Source organism: Elephas maximus, chromosome 8 (assembly GCF_024166365.1).
Source record: "Elephas maximus indicus isolate mEleMax1 chromosome 8, mEleMax1 primary haplotype, whole genome shotgun sequence".
NCBI lineage: Eukaryota > Metazoa > Chordata > Mammalia > Proboscidea > Elephantidae > Elephas > Elephas maximus.
Window position 1 is genome coordinate 59,358,779 of NC_064826.1, and position 12,998 is coordinate 59,371,776.

Below are 12,998 nucleotides of genomic sequence, written 5' to 3' on the forward strand. Positions count from 1 at the left end.
CGTCTTTTTCATCTTATCTCGTTTGTACCTAGATCAGTGCCTCACATGGAGTATTAGAAACCTGAATAGCTACTTCTCAGTTGTTTTTACCGCTTCTTAATAATCTTCAATTTAACCTAATACTGCTCAGGTACTGGGACATACTTTTTAAAAAATATGTACACATTATACGACTAAAAACAAATTCTCTTATATTTTTGCTTTCATAAAGTGTCTACATCTCTTAAATAGTTCATATCACATTCTCCTGTGCATTTTGATTATGGGTGTACCAAATATACACCAACTTGTAAATTAATGTAAATTAATTTTCTTTGAAAGCTTTGATAGCATTTTATAAAATAGGCCCTTGAGGTTTTCTCAAGATTGTGGCAAAACTGACTTGGGAATTACTAAATTAGATTGAAGTATAAGTGGTTTAATTGACTTTTTTTATGGTAAGTCAAGTGCCTTTGGAAAAAAAGCAAAGATGCTTCTGGATTGGGATCTTACACTAATAATAGTTTCTCTGAAGCTGAATTGTATCCCAGAGGTTTCACTTCTGAACCAATGACGAGGCAGGAGTTTCTGTGTTGCTGAGACAGAGACATTCTAAATTTAGATGGTAAATCCCAAATGAACATTTCAAAGTTTTCATAGATGTATGTTTTAAAAACAATAGTTCATGTGGAAAGGAAACTATACTATTTGAAATATAATTTAAAAGTCTTGGTCCTGTGAGGATGGCGATGTCATGATTCCCAAGGAGAAGACGATGACTTGCAAAGTATACAAAGAGTCTATCAGAGACAGTCTATTGTAGAAGTTACAAGCATGGGCTTTGGAGTCACATACCTTAGGCTTCAAATAACTTCTATAAAACTGCTAACACACTCTTGAATCATTCTAAATGAGTTACTCGGCCTCAATGTTCTTATCTAAAATCTCTCAATCTGCATTTCCCAATCTAAAACAAATGAGGTATTTGTGTACGAATAGTATTTACAGGGCTTTGGATGACAGCGTAATGCCTGGCATGTAGATATCTGGTAGTTCATTTGGGCTATTGTTGTTTTGTTACAGTCATTATTATTACAAACAGATTTTTATCATCTGATTACACTTGTTTTCTGGCTCTGATAAGTAGATGGAGAAGACTATAAAATGGAATGTATGATAAAATTTAGAAATAAATGACTCATAAACATATTGAAGGGGCAAATGCCAAAATGTTCACAGGGATCTTTTCTAGTAAATAAGGTTATAAAAGATCTTTAACTCTTTCTTTTGGTGTGCGAGCAGTTTTAAATTCTCCGTAAGTATAATATTTATGGTAAAAATGAAAACACAAAGAGTGTGTGTGTATGAACATAAAAAATGCTAGGGAAAAAGACTAAAGAGGAACCGAAATTCAGTCTCTTTAAAGTGCTCACCTTCGATCTTGCTTCTTAAGATTCTGGAATAATTGTATTTCAGCAGAACCTGCCAACTTCAAAAACACCCACCTGTGATGATGGGTTGGAATGTCGGCTCTAAAGAATTGGCAGCTGATTTCTTTCTAAAGTGCAAACCTCCAGTCCAAGTCCCCACTGCCTATTGACTTACAGTGTGGCATTTGGCAAAAGACATCATCTTCATCTTCCCTGGGTCTCATTTTCCTGTTTGTAATAGAGAAAGGAAAAAAAAAATTCTGAAAAGAAGTGCAGAATTAGAATTCAAAAGGGCATAAAATGTTTTCTCCTAGAAAGGTTTTCTCCCCATTGGTATGCAAGACAGAGACTTGCATTAGCTACAGCATATCGCATATCGTGGAGGGTGATGGTAAGGCTGCAACCTGGCCTGGCTGTGTCTCATTGTCCATGCCTCTCTGTTAAATGGGAGTGACAACAGCATCTACATCATAGGGTTGTTGTGAAGATTAAAGAATTAATATACGTAAAACACTTGTACCTTTAACTCTGCAATAAAGTACTTTATTGTCATCCCTGCTTTATGGGTTTGCTTTTATTATTATAACATCATTAAGATTTTCATATATTGCAAGGAAGAGCACAGTGGCACCAGGCAATTTGATGTGAACGCAGAAACTGAGTCTGTTATGATTTTCTTCTAAGGAGTTTATTTATGAACATGGCAACATGAACGTGCCTGTGATCAGGGTCAGATGCATATTGATATCAAAGAATTGCTACATGATATCTGGGGGGAAAAATCAGATTTTGTTAGCAATGAAGAAGGTGGGGTGCAATTTTGGCTAAGCAGTGTGTCTGTCACAGTGTGCTTTTCCAAAGTAATTAATTCTCCTTCCTCAGCATAGATTGTATTGGTGGCATGTGTTTCTATCAAATAATTTCTTTAACCAATTTCCTATAGCTGGACTTCTGGAATTGTTTGCAATTTTCTTCATTATGATAAATATGATAAACATTAATATTGTATATAACCCAGGGAAATTAAGGCTTTACTGAGTGCTTCAATCTTCAGCAGATTATTTTGTATACTTTTTTTTTTCCCCCTATTCTCCTGGCATTAATTTTTGAGGGAAATATTTCTCAACCCACTTTTATTTATCTGAAGATCCCTTTGAAATTTATTCATCCATGGTTTCATATCCATTTGTTTATACCCGAATAATGATGTTAGCTTTTTTATAGTCTCCACTTTTGTTCCAGTGCTTTGTAAAGCAACTAGAGTAGATGGCTTTGTTTAAAAAATTTGAAAGATGTGACCTTCTGAAGTTACCACTTATAATAGAATTGATTGTCCCAATTTTTAATTGCCATATTTAATAAGGTTTAGGGTATTTGTTTAAAAATCGGCTAAATGAAATAAGGGATATGAAGTGCACTATTAAATAGATGTTGATAGCTATTTCTAAACAAATTTCATCTCCTGCATAATTTGTTTCTAATTAACAAACAATTCAGATGTCAAAGAGGCCAGTTTTTACTTGAATTACAAATTTTCATTAATTGCATAATTATATTAACTAAAAAATGTATCCCTTCACAATTGTGTGTTCATGATATATCTCTGAAATTTGAATGTGAAAGCAAGTCTAATTCTTCTTAAAGGAGGACAGGGAAAGAACCCCACCTTTGACCTTGCCTGTGTCTCTCTCTCTTCTTAGCCCTTCCAACTCCTGCAATCCTTATTTCCTGCTTTACTTTGACTAGCAATTTATAGTTTTAAGCTTCCTCATCTCAATTGATTCTCCTTTTAAAATATTTGATTTCTAGAAGTACTTAAAACTGTGATGTTATGTGGCTCTGGCCTTAAACCAAAAAAACTCGAACCCGTTGCCATTGATTCGATTCCAACTCATAGCAACACTATGGGACAGAGTAGAACTGCCCCATAGAGTTTCCAAGGAGTACGCCTGGTAGATTCAAACTGCCAACATTTTCACTGGCTTTGGGCAGGTAAAATTTGGCTGCCACTCATTCTTTAGGCACTGATATTGAGGAGTTCTCTTCTACACCCAACTATTTCTTAAGGCAACAAAAACAACAAAAAGTGATGTGGTAGACTTTCTCCTTTACTGATTTTAATTCCGCTAATTTCAGGGCAGAGAGTAAGGGAGAGAATGCATACAGAAATGCTTATAAAGTCTGTATCATTCCCCAAAAGAAGTGATCACAAGTTATTTGGGTAGTTTAAGAACAAGACTCCTCAGTTAGAATTGACTTGATGGCAGCTAGTTTGGTTTAGGTTTAAGAGTAAGAGCTTGGAAATCAGATTTTTTTTTTTCCCCTAACTTAGTTTCACCAATATTACAAGGGACAGCCTTTGTTCAGATGTGTAAATATATCCTAGGGACGCATTTGTAAGAGTAGAATGGCTGAGTCAAGGGGATGGTACATATATATACAAATGTAATTGCTGTTGCCATATAACCCTCTAAAGGGCTTGCACCATTTTATACTCCTACAAGAGGGGATGAATGTGCTGTTTCCTCTTAGATTTAATACTGTCAGGTATTATAAAACATTATGACTCTGTTAGTTTGATGAACAAAAAAATGGTGTCTCCTTAATGTTTATATCCCATTTATTAATAAGATTGTTTTATTTTTAAAAGCCAGCATACATTTAAGCACCCTTTCTTGGTGCTCTTTATATTTCAGCCTAAAAGTTTTCACGTAATAAATGTTTGAAGACATAAAATACACAATGTATTATGCACACAGTTTTGGAAAAGTATAAACTTATAAGTACAAATATCCATTGTTGTAATGATGTTTTAAAGACAGTGAATAACATTCATCAAATTTTTAAATACTGGTCAAATTTTATACAAATATTATGAATTTGCATAGGGCACACATGTTTACATTCTGTTTACTGAGAAAATGAAAATGGCCAATATTGAAACAGTGTGATTCTTTCAGTGTTTTGATCGTTTACAATTTGCAAAGTATCTTGCCACTTCAAATTAAAGTATAAATTTGATACTAGTGCCAATACGTGCATTTAGAATATCTTTCTAAAAAGATTTTGCAGTCACTAAAAAAAGAACATATGAAATGTTACTTTGAGCAGTAATAGCTATGGATGTTGATATCACTTCTGTTCAGATAACTGCAATTCTAAAAATAATAATTTCTAAATAAATTATCCACTTGTCAAAGAGGCAATTATTGAAAAAAAAAATAAAGTGAACTTACAGAAAATTGTTTTCATATTCTTGAAAATGAAAAATTTGGAAAAAATTATCTTATAAAAATACGACCCAGTGTATTTAATGAGACAGAGAAATAGTAAAGATTAATAAAGATTAAAAAGGAAAATTCTTGTGGATTTTTGCCTGAAATACATTTTTTCTCAAGTATATACTAGCTAAAACCTTGATCTCTCAGGTTCTTGCAGATAACAGTGAGGCAAGTGACATGAGTTCCCCACAAGGTGCTTAATAAATGGTTACACTTTTGAAAACAAAAACAGAATAAAATTATTTTAAGATTACTGGACAATTTCACTTGCAAAGAAAACAGTATGTGCCTTTTGGTATTCAAACACTATGCTTCTTATTCTTGGAACATCCAGACAGTCAACGATCTATATTTTCCTTATTTCTCTGCTCAGCAGTACTTCCATGCAAAGGTAGGTAAGTTTTGGAAAACAAGAATCTTGCATCTGCCTAATGCTGCTTTCTGTGAGCAATGCCAGTGAAAAGCTTGAAATAAGAGATGACTCAATCTGTTGAGTTCTGAAAATTAGTTGTGCATTTAATAGCTCGGTAGGATCCTACTTAGTGAGAATATTCAGGGCTTGTTTTGTTAACAAAATCAGGCTTGATTCAATCTAACTCCCTGCAGGAAGTTGGAAATGTTAAAGCTAAGACAAATTAACATCCTAATTGGAATACTAAATTATTGCTATATGCACTGGTAGCTCTGCATTTGGGAGGTTAAAAGTTATTACTATCAGTTAAATAAAACTGATATTTTCACCAAAATACCATTACCTCTTTCTCTCTCTACTATCTGCTTCTCCACCTTTTCATTTGCCTGGCTGTTTCTCTATGGGAAGTTATCCCGTAAGATGTGTAAACATAGAACTAACTAGCTCTGTCATCCTGAGCTATCAAGAACAGGGCTGTTCTCTAACCGGGGCTGGCAAAATTTTTCTGGAAAGGGCATGACAGAAAATTATTTTTGGCTTTGCAGGTCATATGGTTTTTGTCGTAAAAACTGGACTCGGCCACCATAGCTTGAAAGTAGCCATAATCGGTGTAGCTATATTCCATTAGAACTTTATTTACAAAAAACAGGTCAAGGGCCTTAGTTTGTTGATCCCTGCTTCTAACACCTTATATCTAAGTAGAAAAACAAATTATAACTCTTTTTGCAAGAAATAGTAATTTTTAATTATAGCCTTTCTGAGGATGTGGAGTTAAATGATCTAGAACCTTCCCCGTAGTCTATTTTGCAGCTCAATGACTTAGAACTTGTGCAGGAGAATTTTAGATCTGAAAGAAACATTATCCTTGGTTGAACACTAAGTGCAGCAATTGTTTTTGGCAGAATTTGGCAATCTTAGTAGGACAGATACTACTAGTTAACCCAATATCCATGTCCTTCCCTCCTTACAGACAAAAGCCAGATTTTGTTTGAGGTGGCCATATGCCTAGTTAAAAAAATGGATTTATCATACTATTTACTTAAATGTTACTAGCATGTGACATAGCTCTAGCAAACGACATGTGAATGGAAGTACAGTTTCCAAAAAGCTGTTGTTTTTACACTAAAAAAGGGAGAGAGTCAACTTTTGCCCTAGCCCTTCCTCTTTCTGCCTGGACTGCAGTTTTTTATGTCTGATACTTCTCAGCTACATTCCAGGCTTAAGGATAAAGCCACATGTTAGAGTTGGAGAGCACTAAAAGCTAGAAGACTGAGCTTTTGATGCCCTTGAGGAGGAATAAGTACCACAGTATGCTTGCCTATAGATTCCTGTTTAGGAGTAAAATAAACCTTATGCAGACACTGTAGCCAAGTTTCTGATAACATGTAGCTTAACTCAATACTAACTGATATTTTTAGGTTTAAAACATCATCTGTATTCATTAAGTGAGAATAAGATGATACAAAATTCAATTTTATACTGCAGTCTAATTGCACTTATTTCCAGTTTCTGTTCCATGAGTCTATATTTAATAGTTTCCTCTCAAAGATAGCTCTATCTCAGAACAACATTCAGGCAGGAAATTGAGGAAATCTCAAGCACACTTTCACTGCACTAAGGCAGTCTTAGTGTATAGGTATGTTCAGATTAAATACTTCTGCCTGCAATATTCTCAGCAGGCATCGCTGACCCTAAACTAGGGTATGAAAGAGTGGGAGGATGAAGCAGATATTGAAAGAGCTTTTAAAAATCAATATAATGTTAGGCTGTACAAGATGCTGAAATTACAAGGAACTGCTCTTAAAGAAACAGCTGGGTAGCTGGGTCAGAGTGCAGTAGGTCAAGTTCTTTTCATGAACTGAACGGGGAGGATGTGGCCCTGAAGGAGTCGAGCAGCTGGGCAAAGAATGCTGCAGAGTAGATTAAAAAAAAAAAAAAAAGATAATCACCTGCCAAATAAAGATGACATCAGGGCAGGAACCACACAAGGTCTGGGAGGGCAGAGGTTTGCCATGGGATTCTTTTTACATTTCCTTTCCAGACTCTTAGGTCCTAGTACAAAAGCATTTCTTTCCTAAAACTCTTCCACAAGGAATTTGATTAACTATACCAAAGTTAAATAAAGAAAGAAAAGATTCCTTAACGCTTTGTTCTTGTCCATGTGTAACTGGGAGCACTAGAGATAAAAATGAATCTCACACAGAAAAATATCCTTAAGCAGTTCTCTTTTGGCACCAATAATCTAACTGTACATTTTGATGCTTAAAACGTCAGGGACATGTGAAATTTACTTGATTTTTTTTTTTTAGAATGACTAACACCTTTTAAAGATAAAAAACTATATACAACTTACAAGCCAGATTATATAAAAGATGCTTGGAATATTCTGACATTCTCAACTTCTCTAAGTAAGTCCCGTGGTGCCCTGGTGGCATGGTGGTTAATAGCTCTGCTGCTAACCAAAAGGTTGGCAGTTCAAATCCACCAGCTGTTCCTTGGAAACCCTATGGGGCAGTGCTACTCTGTTCTAGAGGGTGGCTGTGAGTTGGGATCGCCTTGAAGGCAAAAGGGTTTGGTTTTGGTCGAATGAAGAAGAGCGTCTGCACTTGTCTGGTTTTGAATCCTTCCTGTATTTCTCACAGGAACTTATTCTCCATGATTTAGTGTGTGATAAAACTCCAACTTCTTATTACTAAGCATTATTCTGATTATTTACTCAAGGCATAATCTTTAATTACTGAATTCTCATTTGTTCATTCCAGAAATGCTGTATCTCTCCAAACCTGAACATATTCTCTGCAGACACTTAGCAGGGGTTAACGTTATTGTGATGTGGCATGTGTGTTCTTATCATGGTGTGAACATGGGAAGGGTGGAGATTAAAAGCCCTTTGGCTACTGCTACTAGCCCAATCTCCCCATTTACTCAGCAACGAGATACTCCCTTATAAAGCCATGAAGCATTTTACAACAGAAATCATTAGAGACATTGATGTTGATATATCATCAGTTATATTTTTGCCTGGCAAAATATGGGTTACAAAGGCACTACGAACTTTAGAGTTGGATATGTCAAGTTTAGGAAATAAACCAGGCTTTCATTAAAACCAAATAAAGATTCATGCCTCGTACCACAGCTGACTTGGTTCCTGACTGTAATAGCTAGCGTATGGAGGAGCTGGGTAACTGCTCAGAAGTAATGGTAGCATTAGAGCTGTTTATTTGCCATTTGAGAACTCCTCAGGGGATCCTGGGCCTTGGAGTGGATGGTGTGGCTTTCCTGGGTCAGACACCTTAAGTATCTGAGTACATGCTGCTCCCTAAGCCAAGGAGGTGATACCAGGCCTCTTTGGGTTAGATTTTTTTTTTTTTTTTTTTTTACATGAACCACATTGTCAGATTGTCCTAGAATTTAGAAATAGCCCTAAATTATCAGTTCAACATACAGAGGTGTCCTCAGGCCCAGGCAGTTGAAGGGTCGAAAAATGATCCAGACTAGGTTCTGATTGTCAAAGCCCAACTGGCTGACCATCACAAGCAGACTTATGGTCCAGCAATTCATATTCTAGCACTTGCGGGAAGAATCCTCCAGGTCCTGTTGTAAGGCATTTAACTTAGCACTCATGAGGAAGAGGTAAAGAATGCAGCCCCAGGGCCATTTCTTTTCAACAGTTTTTAGCTTGATTGTGGCATGATTGGTCCTGGGAGCACAGAATCACATCAGAGGAAATATGCATGTATGTATTCATCCCAGGCCATGGCAGGTAACTCACCCTGGGTAGTAGCCTAGCCTGCAGCTTCTACCATAAGAGTTATTTTAAATATGTTGTAGTTCATTTCACTATCTGTGTTTGCATAGCTACCAGATCACATAAAAGATAAATGACATGTAAAAAAATAGAGAATAATGTCCCATTTCAGTGTGGAGAATTCTTATGAGAAAAAAAATGACAGTTTTTAATATAATTCCTATATCTTCATCATGCTTTTGTTGTTAGTTGCTGTCGGGTCGGCTCCAATTTAGGATAATAACCTTATATATAACAAAATAAAACATTGCCTGGGACTGTGCCGTCCTCATAATCTTTCATATGTCTGAGCCCACTGTTGGCAGCCACTGTGTCAGTCCATCTTCTGGAAGGCTTCCATCATTTTTAAGGAGGCGTTTTACCAAACATGTCCTTTTCTGTTATTGTTGTTAGGTGCCATTGAATCAGTTCCCGCTCATAGCCACCCTGTGCACAACAGAACGAAACGCTGCCCGGTCCTGTGCCATGCTCACAATTGTTGCTATGCTGGAACCCATTGTTGCAGTCACTGTGTCAATGCATCTTGTTGAGGGTCTTCCTCTTTTCTACCGACCCTGTACTTTACAAACATGACATCCTTCTCCAGAGACTGATCCCTCTTGATAACATGTCCAAAGTATGTGAGGTGTAGTCTCAGCATCCTTGCTTCCAAGGGGAACACTGGTTGTACTTCTTCCAAGACAGATTTGTTCATTCTTTTGGCAGTCCATGGTATATTCAGTATTCTTCATCAGCACCACAATTCAAGGTGTAAATTCTTCTTCAGTCTTCTTTATTCATTGTCCAGCTTTCAAATGCATATGGTGATTGAAAACACCATGGCTTGGGTCAGGCACACCTTAGTCCTCAAGGTGACATCTTTACTTTTCAAAACTTTAAAGAGGTCTTTTGCAGCAGATTTGCCCAATGCAATGCCTCTTTTGATTTCTTGACTGCAGCTTCCATGGGTGTTGATTATGGATCCAAGTAAAATGAAATCCTTGACAACTTCAATCTTTTCTCCGTTTATCATGATGTTGCTTATTGGCCCAGTTGTGAGGATTTTTGTTTTCTTTATGTTGAGGTGCAGTCCACACTGAAGGCTGTGATCTTTGGTCTTCATCAGTAAGTGCTTCAAGTCCTCTTAACTATCAGGAAGCAAGGTTCTATGATTTGCATAACGCGGGTTGCTAATAAGTCTTCCTCCAATCCTGATGCCCTGTTCTTCCTCATAGAGTTCAGCTTCTTGAATTATGTGTTCAGCATACAGATTAAACAGGTATGATGAAAGGATACAACCCTGATGCACACCTTTCCTGACTTTAAACCACTCAGTATCCCCTTGTTCTGTTTGAGCGACTGCCTCTTGATCCATGTACAGATTCCTCATGAGCACCATTAAGTGTCCTTTTCTAGTGATTTGTTTTTCCCTGAGGATAAGTCCATAGTAAGTGCGACAGCGACAAAATCACACAAAACCCTCATTTCTAAGAAGCATTCTGACTGTACTTCCTCCAAGATTGGTTTGTTCATTCTTCTGGCAGTTCACAGCATATTTGATATTGTTTACTAACACCTTAATTCAAATGCGTCAACTGTCCTTTGATCTTCCTTTTTCATTGTCCAGCTTTCACATACATATGAGGTAATTGAAAAGATCATGGTGTGGGTCAGGCAAACCTTAGTCATCAAAGTGACACCTCTGCTTTTTAATGCTTTAAAGAGGTCTTTTGCAGCAGATTTTTCCAATGCAATGCACTTTTTGATTTCTTGACTGCTGCTTCCATGGGTATCGATTGTTGATACAAGTAGAGTGAAATCCTTAACAACTTCAATTTCATTGCCATTTATCATGATGTTGTTTTTTTTGTTTATCTCCAGTTGTGAAATTTTTGTTTGTTTTAGTGTTCAGGTGTAGTCCTTATTGAAAGCAGTAGTTTTTCACCTTCTTAAGTAAGTGCTTCATCTTTACCTTGGCATGCAAGGTTGTGTTATCGGTACATTATTGTGTTATCTGTACAAGGTTGTGTTATCTGTACATTAATCAGTCCTCCTCCAATCCTGATCTGTTCTTCTTCATGTAGTCCAGTTTCTTGGATTATTTGCTCAGCATACAGATTGAATAAATAAGGTGAAAAGGTGCAACCCTGCTGCACTTCTTTTCAGATTTTGAACCACACACAATCCCCTTGTTCTGTTCAGGTGACTATCTCAGATGACTGCCTCTTAATCCATGTACGGTTTCTTCACGAACACATTGTGTTCTAGAATTCCCATTCTCCTTAACGTTATCCTTAAATTGTTATGATCTACACAGTTAAATGCCTTCGTGTACTTGACAAAACACAGGTAAACATCTTTCAGATATTCTCTGCTTTTGCCCAAAATCCATCTGACGTAAGCCATAATATCCCTTATTCCATGTCTCCTTCTGAATCCAGCTTGAATTTCTGGCAGTTTCCTGTTAACATATGGCTGTACCTGTTTTCAAATTATCGTCAGCAAAATTTTGCTAGCATGTGATATTAATGATATTGCTGATAATTTCTGCTTTCCATTTGATTGCCTTTCTTTGCAATAGGCACAAATACAAATCACTTCTAGTTGGTTGGCCAGGTAGCTGTCTTTCAAATTTTTTCGACACAGATAAGAAAGCATTTCCGGCATAGCATGTATCTGTTGAGGCATCTCAACTGGCATTCTAGCTACTGTTTTTCACCAATGCCTCTGGTGCAGCTTGGACTTCTTCAGTACCAGCAGTTCTTGATCATATGCTACCTCGTGAATTGGTTGAATGTTGACCAATTATTTTTTGTGCGGTGATTCTGTGTATTCCTTCCACCTTCTTTTGATGCTTTCTGCATCATTCTTACCCATAGAATTCTTCAATATTGCAAATCAAGACTTGAGAAATGCTCTTTGTGTTCTTTCCTTTTGGTTTTCTAACTCCAGGTCTTTGTATATTTCAGTAAAAAACTACCTTGTCATCTCCTTGAGCTGCCCTTTGAAATTTTCTGTTCAGCTTTTTTACTTCATCATTTCTTCTGTTCTCCTCAGCTACTCTGGCTTAAGAGCAAGTTTCTGAGTTTTCTACATCCATTTGGTATTTTAAAAAGGTCTTTTTAATGACCTTTTTTACTTTCTTCGCATATGATGTCATCCCGCAACTCTTCTGGTCTTCAGGCACTAGTGTTCAGTGTGTTGAAACTATTCTTGAGATGGTCACTAAATTCAGGAGGGATGTATTCAAGGTCATACTTTGGTCATATCTTTCGCCTCTGGCTTTGTCTTGACTGGTGATATTGAGCTTCTCCATCACATCTTTCCTGAGATGTAGTCAGTTTGATTCCTGTGTAATCCATGTGGCTAGGTTCACACAAATACAGGTCGATTGTGTTACTGGAAAAAGGTATTTCTGATGAATAAGTCATTGGTCTTGCAGAATTCTATCATAAGATCTTCATATGTTCCATGTGTTATTCCTTCTTTATTTCCAACTTGAACATTCCAATCACCAGTAATTATTAATGCATCTTGATAGCATGTTCAATCAATTTTGGACTGCAGCAGTTCACAAAAGTCTTCAATTTCTTCATCTTTGGCATGCATGGTTGGTGTGTAGATTTGAATAATAGTCCTTGTAGGCATATAGATATTAACCTATCACTGACAGCATTGTACTTCAGGATTGATCTTGAAATACTCTTTGTATCAATGAATTCAACACCGTTCCTCTTCAATTTGTTGTTCCCAGCATAGTAGACCATATGATTGTCAGATTCGAAATTGCCAATACCAGTGCAGTTCAGTTTGTTAATGTGTAGGATATCAACCTTCAAGCATTCCATTTCATTTTTGACAACTTCCAATTTTCCTTGATTCGTGCTTTGTATATTCTATGTTGCGATACTAATGGGTGTTTGCAGCTGGTATTTCTCATTTTGAGTCGTGCCACATCAGCAAATGAAAATCCTGAAGGCTTTACTCCACCTACATCATTAAGGTTGACTCTACTTTGAGGAAGCAGCTCTTCCCCAGTCATATTTTGACTGTTTTCCAACCTGAGTGGCACTGTGTCTGACAATGTATGTTGTTTTCCATTAGGTTTT

At 36.7% G+C, this 12,998-nt stretch overlaps 2 protein-coding genes across 2 annotated transcripts in view; one reads left to right on the forward strand and one right to left on the reverse strand.

Moving 5' to 3' along the window:
- ZNF804B (zinc finger protein 804B) overlaps nucleotides 1-12,998 on the forward strand; it is a 583,465-nt gene that overhangs the window by 541,869 nt on the left and 28,598 nt on the right. The gene's annotated exons all lie outside the window — the stretch shown is intronic.
- The window catches only part of LOC126081573 (uncharacterized), a 786,258-nt gene continuing 774,683 nt past the window's right edge, over nucleotides 1,424-12,998 (reverse strand). Inside the window, exon 8 of the mRNA XM_049893546.1 lies at nucleotides 1,424-1,637. The gene's annotated coding sequence lies outside the window, so the exon portion shown is untranslated. The remainder of the gene's footprint in view (nucleotides 1,638-12,998) is intronic.